Source organism: Lutra lutra, chromosome 7 (genome assembly GCF_902655055.1).
Source record: "Lutra lutra chromosome 7, mLutLut1.2, whole genome shotgun sequence".
NCBI lineage: Eukaryota > Metazoa > Chordata > Mammalia > Carnivora > Mustelidae > Lutra > Lutra lutra.
In genome coordinates this window covers 129,226,613-129,240,494 of record NC_062284.1, presented here as the reverse complement: position 1 = coordinate 129,240,494, position 13,882 = coordinate 129,226,613, and the positions used below count along the sequence as shown (strand labels likewise).

At 38.0% G+C, this 13,882-nt stretch overlaps 1 protein-coding gene across 28 annotated transcripts in view; it reads left to right on the top strand.

The window, feature by feature from the left end:
* NRXN3 (neurexin 3) overlaps positions 1–13,882 on the top strand; it is a 1,668,422-nt gene that overhangs the window by 293,675 nt on the left and 1,360,865 nt on the right. Inside the window, exon 1 of one of the 28 annotated variants that reach the window (XM_047738144.1) lies at positions 10,614–10,652. The exons of the other annotated variants lie outside the window; for them this stretch is intronic. The gene's annotated coding sequence lies outside the window, so the exon portion shown is untranslated. Of the gene's footprint in view, positions 1–10,613; positions 10,653–13,882 lie in introns of those variants that run through there. 28 annotated transcript variants of the gene reach the window in all.

Genomic DNA, 13,882 nt, shown 5'->3' with positions numbered 1-13,882 from the left:
TGTCCTCTTAGATAAAATATCTCTTCAGATCTTTAGTCCATTTTTCCCAATGGATTTTTTTTTTACTGTTGAGTTTTGAGATTTATTTACATATTCTAGGTACTAGTTCTTCATTAGATACATAGTTTACAAATATTTTCTCCCTCTCTAGTTTGTCCTTTCATCCTCTGTCCATGGTCTTTCACAGATTAAAAATTTATAATTTTGAAGAAGCCCAACTTCCTAAGTTTTCCCTTTGTGGAAAAGCACCAATTGTGCCTTTGGCGTCACGTCTAAGAACTCTTTGCAGAACCCTATATTCTGAAGATTTTCTCTTATGTTTTTTCTAAAAATTGTTACACTTTTACATTATACTTTTAAGTCCATAATCCATTTTGAGATAAGTTTTATATAAAGTATGAGATGTAAGTCAAGGTTCAGTTTTTGCCTGAACATATGGATGTATAATTGTTTTAGTTCCATTTGTTGAAAAGACTCTTTTTCCTCCTTCAAATTGCTTTTGCATCTTGGTCAAAAATCAGTTGAGCATATTTGTGTAGGTATATTTATGGGTTCTCTATTCTGTTCCATTGGTCTATATGTCTGTCCCTCCACCAATACCAGACAGTATTGGTTATAGTAGTTACATAAATTTTGAAATTAGATAGGATAATTCCTCCAACTTCTTTATTTTTTTCAATATTCTTTTAGCTATTCTAGTTCATTTTCATTTCCACATAAGTTTTAAAATATTCTTGGTTATATCTACAAAAACAATCTTGCTGGGATTTGGACAGAAGTCGCATTAAATCTGTATATCAATTGGGAAGAGTTAAAATCTTTACTATGTCAGGTTTTCCAATGTGCAAACATAATATGTCTATTTATTAAGAATTCGTTTTATTTTTTTAATCAGCATTGCATAGGTTTAGTAGTATTCAAGTCCTATTAGATTCATATCTAAGTACTTTTTTTTTTGAGCAATTGTAAATGGTGTTATCTTTTTTCTTCTTGGAGAGAAACTCTTGACTATTTTTTCATTCAAGTATAGTTGACACACAATGTTACATTAGTTTCTGGTGTCCAACTTGTTAATTTGACAAATTTATATATTATGCTATGGTCAGCACAAGTGTAACTATCATCTATCCCATTATATCACTATTACAATATCATTGACTGTATTTCTTATGCTGTGCCTTTTATTCCTGTGACTTATTCATGCCATAACTGGAGGCCTGTAGTTCTCTATCTCTCCCCTTCACCCATTTTTGCCCAGCTGTCCTCCCCCTCCCTTCTGGCAACCGTTAGTTTGTTCTCTGTATTTATAAGTCTGATTCTGGTTTTTGTTTGTTTATTCATTTTTTAATTCCATTTATGAGCAGAATCATATGGCCTTTGTCCTTTTAAATCTGACTTATTTCACTTAGCATAATACCCTGTAGGTCCATCCATGTTGTCTCAAATGGCAAAATTTCATCCTTTATTCACGGCTACATAATATTCCATTGTGTGTATACCCCCCCACACACACCCCATATCTTCCTTAGCCATTGTCAACTGATGGACATTTAGGTTGCTTCTATATTTTGGTTATTGTAAATAGTGCTGCAGTAAACTTAGGAGTGCATAACATCTTTTTTGAATTAATGTTTTCATTTTCTTTCATTAAATACCCAACAGTGGAATTATTGGATCATATAGTACTTCTTTTTTTTTTTTAAAGATTTTATTTATTTATTTGACAGAGAGAGATCACAAGTAGACGGAGAGGCAGACAGAGAGAGAGAGAGAGGGAGGGAAGCAGGCTCCCTGCTGAGCAGAGAGCCCGATGCGGGACTCGATCCCAGGACCCTGAGATCATGACCTGAGCCGAAGGCAGCGGCTTAACCCACTGAGCCACCCAGGCGCCCCTGGATCATATAGTACTTCTATTTTTAATTTTTTGAGGAACGTCCATACTGCTTTCCATATTGGCTATACTGATTTACTTTCCCACCAACAGTTCCTTTTTCTCCACATCCTTGCCAAAACTTGCTATTTCTTATCATTTGATTGTACCTATTCTAACTGCTGTAAGGTAATATCTCATTGAGGTTTTGATTTGATTTGCATTTCCCTGATGATGAATAATGTTGAGCAACTTTCCATCTATATGTCTTCGTTGGAGAAATGTCTACTCAGGTAGTCTGCCCATTTGATAATCAGACTATTTGTTGTTAAGGTGTTGAGTAAGTTCTTTATATATTTTGGATATTAATCCCTTACTGGATATGACATTTGAAAATATGTTCTCCTCTTTGGTAGGCTGCCTCTTCATTTTGTTGATGGTTTCTTTCACTGTACAAAAGCTTTTTATTTTGTTGTAGTCCTAATAGTTTATTTTTGCTCAAGTTTCCCTTGTCTGAAGAGACATATCTAGAAAAATGTTGCTACAGCCGATGTCAGAAAAATTACTGCCTTGTCTCTCTTCTAGGATTTTTGTGGTTTCAGGTCTTGTATTTAGGTCTTTAATCCATTTTGAGTTTGTTTTTGTGTATAGGTTTAGAAAGTGGTCCAGTTTCGTTTTTTTACATGTAGATGTCCCATTTTCCCAACACTTTTTATTGAATAGAATGTCTTTTCCCCATTGTATAATAGTTGTATTATCTTTTTAATTTTGGTGTCCACATGTATATTGTGGAAATATTATATAGAAATTATAATTATTATATAGAAATACAATAGACTTTTGTATGTTTATCTTGCATGAACTCACAGAGTAGTTCTAGGGGTATGTGCTTGTGTGTGTATGTGTGTTTGTGTGTATTATGTGTATTTGGGATTTTCTATGGGGGAAGTCATCTATAATTAGGATAGTTTTATTTCTTCCTTCAATTCTATATGCATATTCTTTTTTTTTCTTGCCTTATTTTATACTGGCAAAATTTTTCAATACCATGTTAAATAAGAACATCCTTGCCCTGTTCTTGATCTTAAGGGGAAAGCATTCAGTCATCTACCATTGTTAGCTGTAGAGTTTTTGTATCAAGGGTTTTGTATCAAGGGTTTTTCTATCAAGAGAAGAGATTTTTTTCTTTGTTCTAATTTTTCTGAGAGTTTTTTAAAAAAACATGAAATAGTGTTAAATTCTGTCAAATACTTTTTCTGCATTAATTGATAGGATCATGTGGCTTTTCTTGGTTAGCCTGGGAACATTCTGGATTATACTGATACACATTTTTTAATATTGAACCAATCTTGCCTCCTTGGAATAAACCCTAGTTCGTCATTGTGTATAAGTCTTAACATATATGGCTAAACTCTATTTGCTAAAATTTGTTGAGGATTTTTGTATTTATATTCATATAGGATATTGAGCTGTAGTTGTTTTTTTGTTGTTGCTTTGGTTTTTTTTTGGTACTATCTTCATCTTATTTTGGTATCACAATAATACTACCTAAAATAAAAATTAAAAAAAAATAAAATGAATTGAAATGTTCTTTCCTTCTTCTGTTTCAGGAAGGTATTCTATAGAATTAGTGTTAATTCTTTAAGTTTTTGGCAGAATTCTCTTGTGCAACTATCTGAGGCTGGAGGTTTCATTTAGGGAAATATTTTAGATATCGATTCATTTTCCATAGTAGTTAAGTAACTATTCAAATTATTTATTTAATACTGGGTGACTTGTGATAGTGTTTTCGGAAGAATGGGTTCATTTCATTTAAGTTGCCAAATTTATGTATATAGAATTATTTTCAGTATTCCTTTATCATTTGAGGTGCATAAGGTCTATAAAGACATCTTGTTTCATTCCTGATTGATAATTTATGTCTTCTCTCTTTTTCTTTCTTTCAGTCTTGGCAAGAGGTTTTTCCAAATTCATTGATCTTTTTAAGGAACCATCTGTTTTATTGTTTTTCTATGTTGTTTTTCTATTTTATTTTTATTAGTTGTTACTCTTGTTTTTCTTTCTCCTCCTTGCTTTGGATTTATTTTGTTCTTTTTTTAGGTTCTTGAGATGTGAACTTAGATGATTGATTTGAGATTTTTCCTCTTTTTTTCTTATATTTAATGCTATAAATTTCCCTCTCAGCGTGGCTTTAACTCTGCCACAAATTTTGATATGTTGTATTTTTATTTTCCTTCAGTTTAAGGTATTATTTGATTTTTTAAAATTCTTTTTTTTTTCAAGATTTTATTTATTTATTTGACAGACAGAGATCACAAGAAGGCAGAGAGGCAGGCAAGAGAGGGAGAGGGGGAAGGAGGCTCCCCGTTGAGCAGAGAGCCAGATGCAGGGCTCTATCCCAGGACCCTGGAACCATGACCCAAGCTGAAAACAGAGGCTTAACCCACTGAGCCACCCAGGTGCCCCTAAATTCTTTTTTTTTTCACTTATGTATTTGACTTATGTATTACTAAGTGTGTCTAGTTTACAACTGTTTGAAAGATTTCCTGCTATTTTTCTGTTAGATTCCATTTTGGTTGGTGAATGAACTCTATGATTTCAATCCTTTTAATTTTGTTGAGGTTTGTTTTATGGCCCACATAACTTTCCCTAATTCCTGAAGAACATTTTCATTAAAGATTCCAGGTTGGGACATCTGCCTGGCTCAATTAGTAGAGCATGTAACTCTTGATCTCAGAATTGTAAATTTGAGCTCCAGATTGGGTGTAGAGATTACTTAAAAATAAAATCTTGAGAAAAAGATTCTAAGTTGAGAGTTGTTTTCTTTCAGCATTTGAAAAATGTTTTGCCACTTCCTCTAGCTTCTGCAGTCTTGGGTGACAAATCCACTGGCCTTTAATTGATTTTTCCATTATTGGTAAAGTGCTGTTTTTCTTCAGCTTTTTTCAAGATTTCTTTTTCTGGGGGCGCCTGGCTGGCTCAGTGGGTTAAAGCCTCTGCCTTCAGCTCAGGTCATGATCCCAGGGTCCTGGGATCAAGCCCCACATCAGGCTCTCTGCTCAGTGGGGAGCCTGCTTCCTCCCCTCTCTCTGCCTGCCGCTCTGCCTACTTGTGATCTCTGTGTATCAAATAAATAAATAAATAAAATCTTTAAAAAAAAGATTTCTTTTTCTGTCTTCAATTTTGGAATTTCAGCTGTGATGCTGTAGCTTGGACTGCCATAACAAAACACCAGAGACTGGGTGGCTTAAACAACAGAAACTAATTTTCTCATGGCTCTGGAGACTAGAAATCTGAGATCAGGATGTCAGGATGGTTGGGTTGTGGTAAGAGCTCTCTTCCTAGCTTGCAGATGGCCACCTTCCTACTGTGTACTCAGATGGAAGTACACACAGAGAGAGATCTCTCTCTCTCTCTTCCTCTTCTTATAAGGTCACTAATCCTATGTTATTATGACCCCATTTAATCTAGTTATCTCCTAAAATCCTAATCTCTAAATACAGTTATATTGGGGGTTGAGACTTCAACATAGGAATTTGGGGGGACACAAGTCAGTCTGTTGCATATTTCATGGTATAGATTTTTAAAAATTTAATCTGCTTGCAGTTCAGTTATCCTTTCCACTCTGTAGATTAATATCGCTTACCAGTTTGGGAAGTTTTAAGTCATTAGTTCTTTGAGTACTTCTTTAGGCATGCCTCCTTTCTTCTCTCCTTCTGAGATTTCAATGGCATAAATATTAAATCTTTTGTCATATTTCATAGGTCCTTGTGGCTTTGTTTGTTTGTTTGTTTTCTGTGCCTTCTCTCTTTATTGTTCAGATTAGGTAATTTCTCCTGTTCTATCTTGCAATTCACCAAAATTTTCCCTCTCTGTCCTTTATTCTGCTCTTGTACCCATCCACTGAGTTTTCTTATCTTGGTGATTGTGTTTTTCAGTGCTAAAATATCCATTTTGTTCTTTTTTTCATTTTGCTCTTATACTATTTGCTGATATGTTTATTTCTTTGCTGAGACTGTTGTTTCATTTGTTTCAAGTATATTCATTAATGCTCATTAAAACACTTGTATGGTGGCCATTTTAAAATCTTGGTCAGATCATTCTAATATCTCTGCCATCTTACTGTTGGCCTCTATTGGTTCTCTTTTTTCATTCAGTTTGAGATCGTCTTGGTTCTTGCTATGACTTGTGATCTTTAGTTGAAATATGAACATTTTGGTTAGATTATTAAGACTCTGGGTCTTATTCAAACTTTCTGTTTTACCTGGCTTTGGCTGACATTGCTGTCAGGGAAAGGAGGGTGGGGGAGTTACTCCTTACTGTCTGGTCTTGGTAGAAATGTAAGTTCCCTATTTGTCATTAATTCCTGAGGATGGACTTGTTATTCCTGCGCAGAGTTTGAGACTGAACTAGCCCTCCACTGATAGCTTCCTATCTGGGAGTTGTAGGGATGCTTTGTTACTCCTCCCCAGTGACCTCCACAAATAACATGATGGTAGTGAAGGTATTGCTTCATTACCTCTAGGGGGTGGTAAAAGGCCTCCTTTGATATAAACCCAGAAGGAATGGACAATGGTGCCTTGTTACTGCCAGGCTCCACATGTGTTCTCAATTTACATCCTGCAAGTGGGAGTTTTTGTTATTGCTTGGCAGAGATGAAAGTCCTTACTTGTACTTGGCCTGCATGCCACACAGGTGAGAAAATTAAGGTATCTCAGTAGAGCCTGACAAGGATGGAAATTTAGGTTTCCCACTTAATCTTTGTTGGTCTGGGTAAGGGGGGGGGCGACACTTCTTTTCTGTGATGTTTGGCTGGAGTATAGAGATTACTTCGTAAAAGTTTTCTACCTTCCTGGACCTTCCCTGATTCTCTGGTTAAATATAGCAGGCTTTTGATGGGTCTTTTTTTCAGTTGCAACCCATGGTGTTTTTATGTCTAGTTTCTCCAGCATCTGGTCTGAGATATATGAGATAAGAAAGAAAATTCAGGAAATTTACTAAAATGTTGTTCTTTAGGTTCTGAGGTCTCTACTCAGTCCACCTTCTCTCCACCTGTCAGTCTTTTTATGTTTATTTTATATATAATGTCTAGGGTTTTTAGTCATAATTAATAGGAGGAATAGGAACAGGTATGCCTAGTTCCCAGAGGTGGAAGTCTGTGCATTTGTCTTGAAAGTACCAAAATACTTCACAAATGTATGATAAATGATGGATCATTTGATGGTTAATTATAGACAGACTTTAAGGACTCAGAAGGAGTCCCGGGAGCTGTCCAAGGTACTGGACTCTCCCTGATGTTTTCCGGCTTAGTGGAAAAAGATTTTCCATCTTACTATTTCTACTGGTCTTGAATCTTCAGTTCTCATTTATTTTAATACTAGGCTCCAACTTCTCTGACCAGTCCTATCACATTTTCTCAAACTTTTAACTGCTCTCTTGTGAACCTATGCTTAGCTGGACCTTAATAACTGGCTGTGCATTGGTTATTTCTAACAATGATTTGTATTTGCTATCAATTAGTCTGACTGGATTCTTGGAAAGTGCACAGCACTGTCATGGTGTTCACTTGGTTGTGTCGGTGCTACGTCTAGCCACTGAATTGCCCTGTTTGTGGAACAGTCGAATAAGTTTTCTGGGAAAGTGCAAAGCTTAATGGAGGCCCTTCCCTCAAGATGCTAATAGTTTCAGAGGGAAACTACAATTACTAAAATCAGGGACAATTTTCTGGAACCTTTCATTTATACTGTATTCATTGTTATTTACTTTTTAGGCATAAAGGGCAGAAAATAAAATAAATAATTGGCTATTTGAGTTTCATTATTTTCCTTTTCTCTCAATTTTGAGTATTTGCAGAGAAATAACTGCAAAACACTTTACTTTGTTCTAGTAGGAATATTGAAAGAGGATGGTGCAGCCATGGTAGAAAAAATACTTTTTTCTTTTAAGAGAATATCTCTCAGAAATAGGAAAAACATAGCAGTATCCCATTATGAGTTGACCTTGGAGCCCAAAGTAGTAGTTATCCACCCTCCCCAATCTGTTCCATTCCTAATGCAATAGGTAAAAGGAAGATTAAGTTTGAAAATTTCAGTGACCTCTAAAGAAAGTCTGAATTGTCTTGTCTTCCTTTATCTGATGGTATTTTTACTGGTTCTGTTTTTATGACTTAATATTCCTTTCCCCACTCCCTACTTCCAACAGTCAACAGTTTCCCTTCTTGAGCTTTATGGAAATCTTTTATAGAAATGTTGTCTAGCTGTCAGTCTATTAACCCTCAAGTATTTAGTTTGTTTCTTGGGAATTACAGACCCTGGAAAAAGTACTACAAAAATACATGGACCTCAAAGGGCTTGGATTCCAGTGAACTAATGAAGGGTCTTGAAGGCATTTTACCTATTCTTCCCCTGGAGGGTGCATGATGCCTTACAGACATGATTTAATAAAACCTCGTGTTTTCCTAAATTATGGATTTAATGTGTAAATGTTGGCCTCTGTCTCCAAAGTGAAGATACTCTCCCCATTGAACCTCCCTCAAAATTTTCTGATCAAAGCAGAAAAAAAAAAGTCTTTACTTACACAAATAGCCAGTGTCTGGCAAAGGACCACCTTCTAACTTGTCTGAAGCTAACTGACCTACATGAGGGTTAAATCTACAGCTCCCACTTCACTCTTTGATATAATCTGCTGAAATAATCCACACACTCTTAAAGGCAATACCTGACAGAGGAACATAATCATTAGTTTATAAATAACTGGTTTTGGTAATCTTTAATGCCTGGAACAGATCAAACTAGTAAATTGCAGAACCTGGATTTGATCCCAGGTTTGCTGTATTCCAAAGTCACGCGACTTTAAAGAGTGAATTATTATACTCTTTAAAATGGTGTTTCAACCTGACTGAACATAGTAAGTGATGAATCACTGAATGGATGATGAACTGTTCTGAACCATGTAGTTTATAATACATCACACATTGTGTACCATGCACCACTGCATAGGGTCTATGCATAGTCTTCTGAATATTGATAAGATGAGGGAAATGGTACTTTCTGTGTGCCCTGAGGATATTATGAGTATTAATAAGCTAACATCTATGAAAAAAAGTCTGCCAGCATACTTTTATTATTTGATAACAAGAGAAGTCTAGGTTGGTGAAAAGTCAGAATAAGTGATTACTTAGAATGTTAAAAAAAATCACATTCAAGAACATTCAGTATCAGAACAATGATTTATTAAGTAGATTTGTGGGTCTGTTTTATTGAATATGTAATAATTCTTTGGAAGCTTATATTTACATGAATTATAAGCAAGTATGTACTGTGCAAAGTGCTTTAAAGCAGTTTCCTCTTTTAAGTAACTCAATTGTTCTCTGGGAGATCATGAGCATATGATTTTTTTAATAAACTTTTTATATAGAAGAAGAGTATCTTGAAGGTAAGTTATTCATATATGGTCACAGATTTCAAATATGAAAGATATAAATGATTTAGCAATCACTCTGAGTGTCTACTCAGTGTGGTAGAACAGAACAGTTGAAGTCACCTGTTCTGAAGTTAGATGCGTCTGGATTTCAGTCCTGCAACTACCTTTAATCATATGACTGTGAGAAGGTTACTTAGCATCTCCAATACCAGGCATCCTTGTTTCTAAAATGCAGAAAATACTAGTCACACACAACTCATAACATTGCTGGGATATATTGAATGTGATAATACATGAAAAGGTATATGAACAGTATCTGTTCTGCAACATAATAAAAGCTAACTGCTTCTATTATTAATATTATGTTAGCACTATTAATAACAAGTAATAAAATGATGCTTTTTTCCTGTGACAGATTTGGGTAATAACTGAGTCTGTATTTGTTAGCATCACAAGATGGCAGATCCATATATAGCATCCTACCTTCTAATTTCTGCTTCTTGTCGAAGGTAGGAGCAAAGAAATGACAGATTCGATCCAAAATATCCTTGGGTGGCTCAGCTAACCCTGGAATTTGGTTAGGGATTTAGGACAGCTATGTCATAGGTCTGAAACAAGGGGATTTCAAGACCCCTGCATTTATTCCAGAGTATTTCATATGTTTGCCACTGCCTTGAAACTATAAACAAGCCAATGTGAAGAAGGGACCCCAGGGAACAGTTTGCTGTAGAAAGAATGCTGGTTTTTGCTCTAACTTCTTTTCTGCTCACTGCAATAGCAACTTAGCTTCATAATGTCCTCTCTAGTCATGCATTCTGATCAAAGTAGTTATTTAAAGGCTGTGGCTAATAGGAGAGTAGATACCCCCGGTATTTCCCAGAACAGAGCTCGCATTCTGGGAATCTTGGGTCCATGTGACTTCCTGAGTCAGTGATTCACACTGAGCAAGGAGATAGGTTTGGCATGACACAATCTGCAGATTCAGATAAATCCCCTGAGAGAGGATGAAGCTGCTGAGAGTCCCCTTTGCTGGCTGAAGTTCCCAATGTATGCACAAAACACCCTATCCCGGGCCCCAGATGTGTGCAGGTTTCTAATTGCCAGTGCTGCACTAAGATTTGAAGGGTGAGAGAGTTGCAAAATCACGAACACCGAGGGCGGTGTTAGGAAGGCTGTTTCCTGCACACTCTTGTAGGTGTTAGTGAGATTATCAATTGCTCCGGGAGAAACACGGGACTGGAGGGCTTAGGGAATGTAGTGGTCCCTCTCTTCGCTGTTTCTGCACCCTGAGGTTGTGTTTTCCCAGAGGCATGCACCCTGAATTTCCATTTCTGCAGTGAAATTAATTCGAGCTTGACAGGTAAGTCTTTCAGGTCACCTTTAAAAAAAAAGGTATGTGAGCTGTGGTGGGGGTGGGCTATACCCCATTCCCTTACACTGGACATATTTTATTGGTACAAAAGTGGTTATTTGGAAGCTTAAATGTGGAGCAGAGGTTTGAAGAAGCCAAATTAACTACGTGGCCCTTAGAGGATGAACAAAAGGAAGGGAAGGGAATTCAGGCATTTTCTCCCTAATAAATCTCTCATTTTTGTTAGAAATTTTGCTTGTAGCCTGGTGCCTGGCTCCAGAACAGGGTCTTTGGCATGAGATACAGCTGTGATTTTCTCTATTTTCCTTTTTTTTTTTTTTTTTTTTTTTTTTTTGCTGCTTTACTTACCACTGCATGGGAGCAGGCAGGCAGAAGCAGGGTTGCACACTGTCAATACAGGCTGCAGAAGTCAATAAGCAGCCAGACAGGGAGTGAAATTGGAGGAGGCAGCTATAGATTTCTTAGGTTATTTCTTGTGAGTTTTTCAGAACTTGTGTGATTCAGGCTTGTCAGATACTATTTTGAGCGGGGCTGAGACAAACACATTCCCCTGGTGCACCAGATGTTGTCTGCAGCCTCCCAATTTCCAGAGGCACCTGGGTTGGCTTTCTTGGGGCTGAGGGAATGTCCAGGCAAGGCATAGGAATGAGGGAATAGGAAATTACATTGGGGAAAGTCAGTGTTCTACTGCTCAGGAGTTTGGTAGAAATCCTAACATACCCTGGAGATGATTATTAGGGTGGTAGTGATGGGCTCGAGGGACCGAAGGACTGTGCCTTGTTCATTTCAGTGTGTGGATCAAGTCGATTCATGATACATGCATATTGATTAATATTATTACCAACATGTGTGCTTTTTTGGGGGTGAGCTCAGATTGATATACTGGCTTCATAGAATAACAAAATGGAGTAATAAGAGAAGTGAATGTTGATTGGTGGGTAAATTATGAAGATATGAATTTTGTTGAATAGTAGAATGTCCTTGAATAGAATTGTTGAACAGGGACACAGGAACATAGATCCTTCCTGCCTATCCATCCATCCATCCATCCATCCATCCATCATCCATTCATTTATTTCTCTCTGTCTCTCTCTTTCTCATTTATTAACGACCTAGTTCCAAGAGAATTTCAGGCAGCCTATAATGCAGAATAATGCAAATTAGCATCATTAGAGATAAAAATGGCAGGTGACAAGGCTTCATTCAAAGGTCAATCTTCTATATTCTGCAGTGACATAGCCTACAGATAACTGAAAAACAAGAGTAACCAATATTTAATTTAAGCATTTGTTTTAGTCCTCTTCTACCAACCTCACACCTGACATTGCAAACAAGTAGCAAAATGGGCAGATGCTCTGGTGTTGCTCTTTCAGAGTCCCATGAGGTAAAACTAGCAAAGGGTAGGTAACAGTAACACAAGTGACTGAGTGATCCATGGAGGGTTGGTTGAACGTTGTGCACTTGGGAGGCGATAAAGCCCATAATTGGGTGGTTCTTCTCCATTCCTTTGGCTGGGCTGATCTTTCAGAGCCACGGGGTCCTTTGCTTACTTTTTTTCTCCCTGTTTGAATCTGCAACGGGAAGAGCATGGTCTCCCTTCCCATCCTGCCTAATAAAATATTCTATTATTTTCCTGGCTACTAAAATATTCTATTATTGCTGATCACTTCCCCCTGACTCAGTGTGTTTGTCACCGGCCGCAGTGTACATATAGCACAGGCTGCCTAGAGTCTGAATTGCCCTTCGAGTGGGTGCTGGAGACAGGGAGGGGGATTCCGGGTATACTGATGATTTCCTGCAACTGCCAGGTCTGGGAGCCTGGCTGGGAGCCAGGAAGATTGTGGACAGATGCTTTACATGCTGGGTTTACTTGGCTAAGCTAATATTCCCGGGTTCTGACCTGGACTGGGGGAGGGGCACATGCATTCACTCAGCTTGCACTGAAATATTGACTTAATGTCTGTTATATGCGGGATATGGAGTTCTTGCTGTCCTTGGCAGTTAATCGCAGGGGTCCCTTTCCCCAGGAAGTTTACTCTGCTACCTACACAGAGGTGCCATTCCCTTATTTCACTTATTTCTCTCGGGAGGAAAAAGAGCTTTATCCCAATTCACAAATGAGGAAACTGAGATTCACGTTTTAAGCACCTTGCCTAGGATTGCACAGCTAGTGAGTAGATAAATCATAATTGAAATTCTGTTTGCTTCGAAGTATGGGCTTATTCCAGTGACACTATACATTATAAGGAAAAACATGTTCAGAAAAGACTCTTCTGTAAGACATACTAAGGGCTGGAAAGTTTGGTTAGGGAAGGCTCATGGGAGAGTAGAAATTAAGGTGGGCATTGAAGGATGAGCAGATGACAAAGCAGCACCAGGGGCTTAAACAAAAAAGAGGGTGTACTGGCTCATGTAGTTGAGAAGATCAGATAATGTCACTAAGGACTGGATCTTTCTGTCTGTTGTTGTCTCCTGCTGCATTAACTTTATCCTCAGGATCTGCCCATCACCCTCTACACCCTCCCTTCCTGGCAGAAGGATGACTGCAGGAGTTTCAGTCCCCTGCATAGTCCTAAGCTCACTTTGTCTCATTGGACCCAACTCTGACCGGGCAAAACCGGAGATACCTTCCTTCTGAGTGATAGGTAAAACTAGCAGAAAGGCAAATTCCTGAGGAAAATCAGGGTGGGAGGAGGGGGAATAGAAGCTTGATAGCCCACCAGCATCCTCTAACAGAGGGTTTAGAAAGGCAAGGGAGCATTGGTGAGGGGGTGGGTGGGTTTGGGTCAGGAGTCAATATACCAGCCCTGCAACTCTGTTTTTGCCCATTATGACTTCTTACCAATGCCTTCTGACCCTTGGAGCCATAGTGCTGCAGCTTGATAGTTCCCTCCTGCACTCAGGGGCTGGAGGTGGGAAGTCTTGCAATAATGAGGCAGAAATGAGTACACCAAGTAGGGTGGAGTCATATCCGTGGAAATGGGTGGTAGTCCGTCCCGTGGTGGTTGCCTATTTCCCGATCTGTGCTCTGAGCCTGCACAAACTTAACAATGTATTGATGTTGGCTCCTGGCCACCCCCTCCAGTATAGGCTGGGTTTGAAAGATCACCAGCTGCTTGGGGTTAAAGCAAGGTGCACTGAGACAGAGGGAAGGTCTCAGGGATTGGAATCCTGTTCAATAGCTCCAGTGGGATACAACATTTGTTGTTTCACTAACC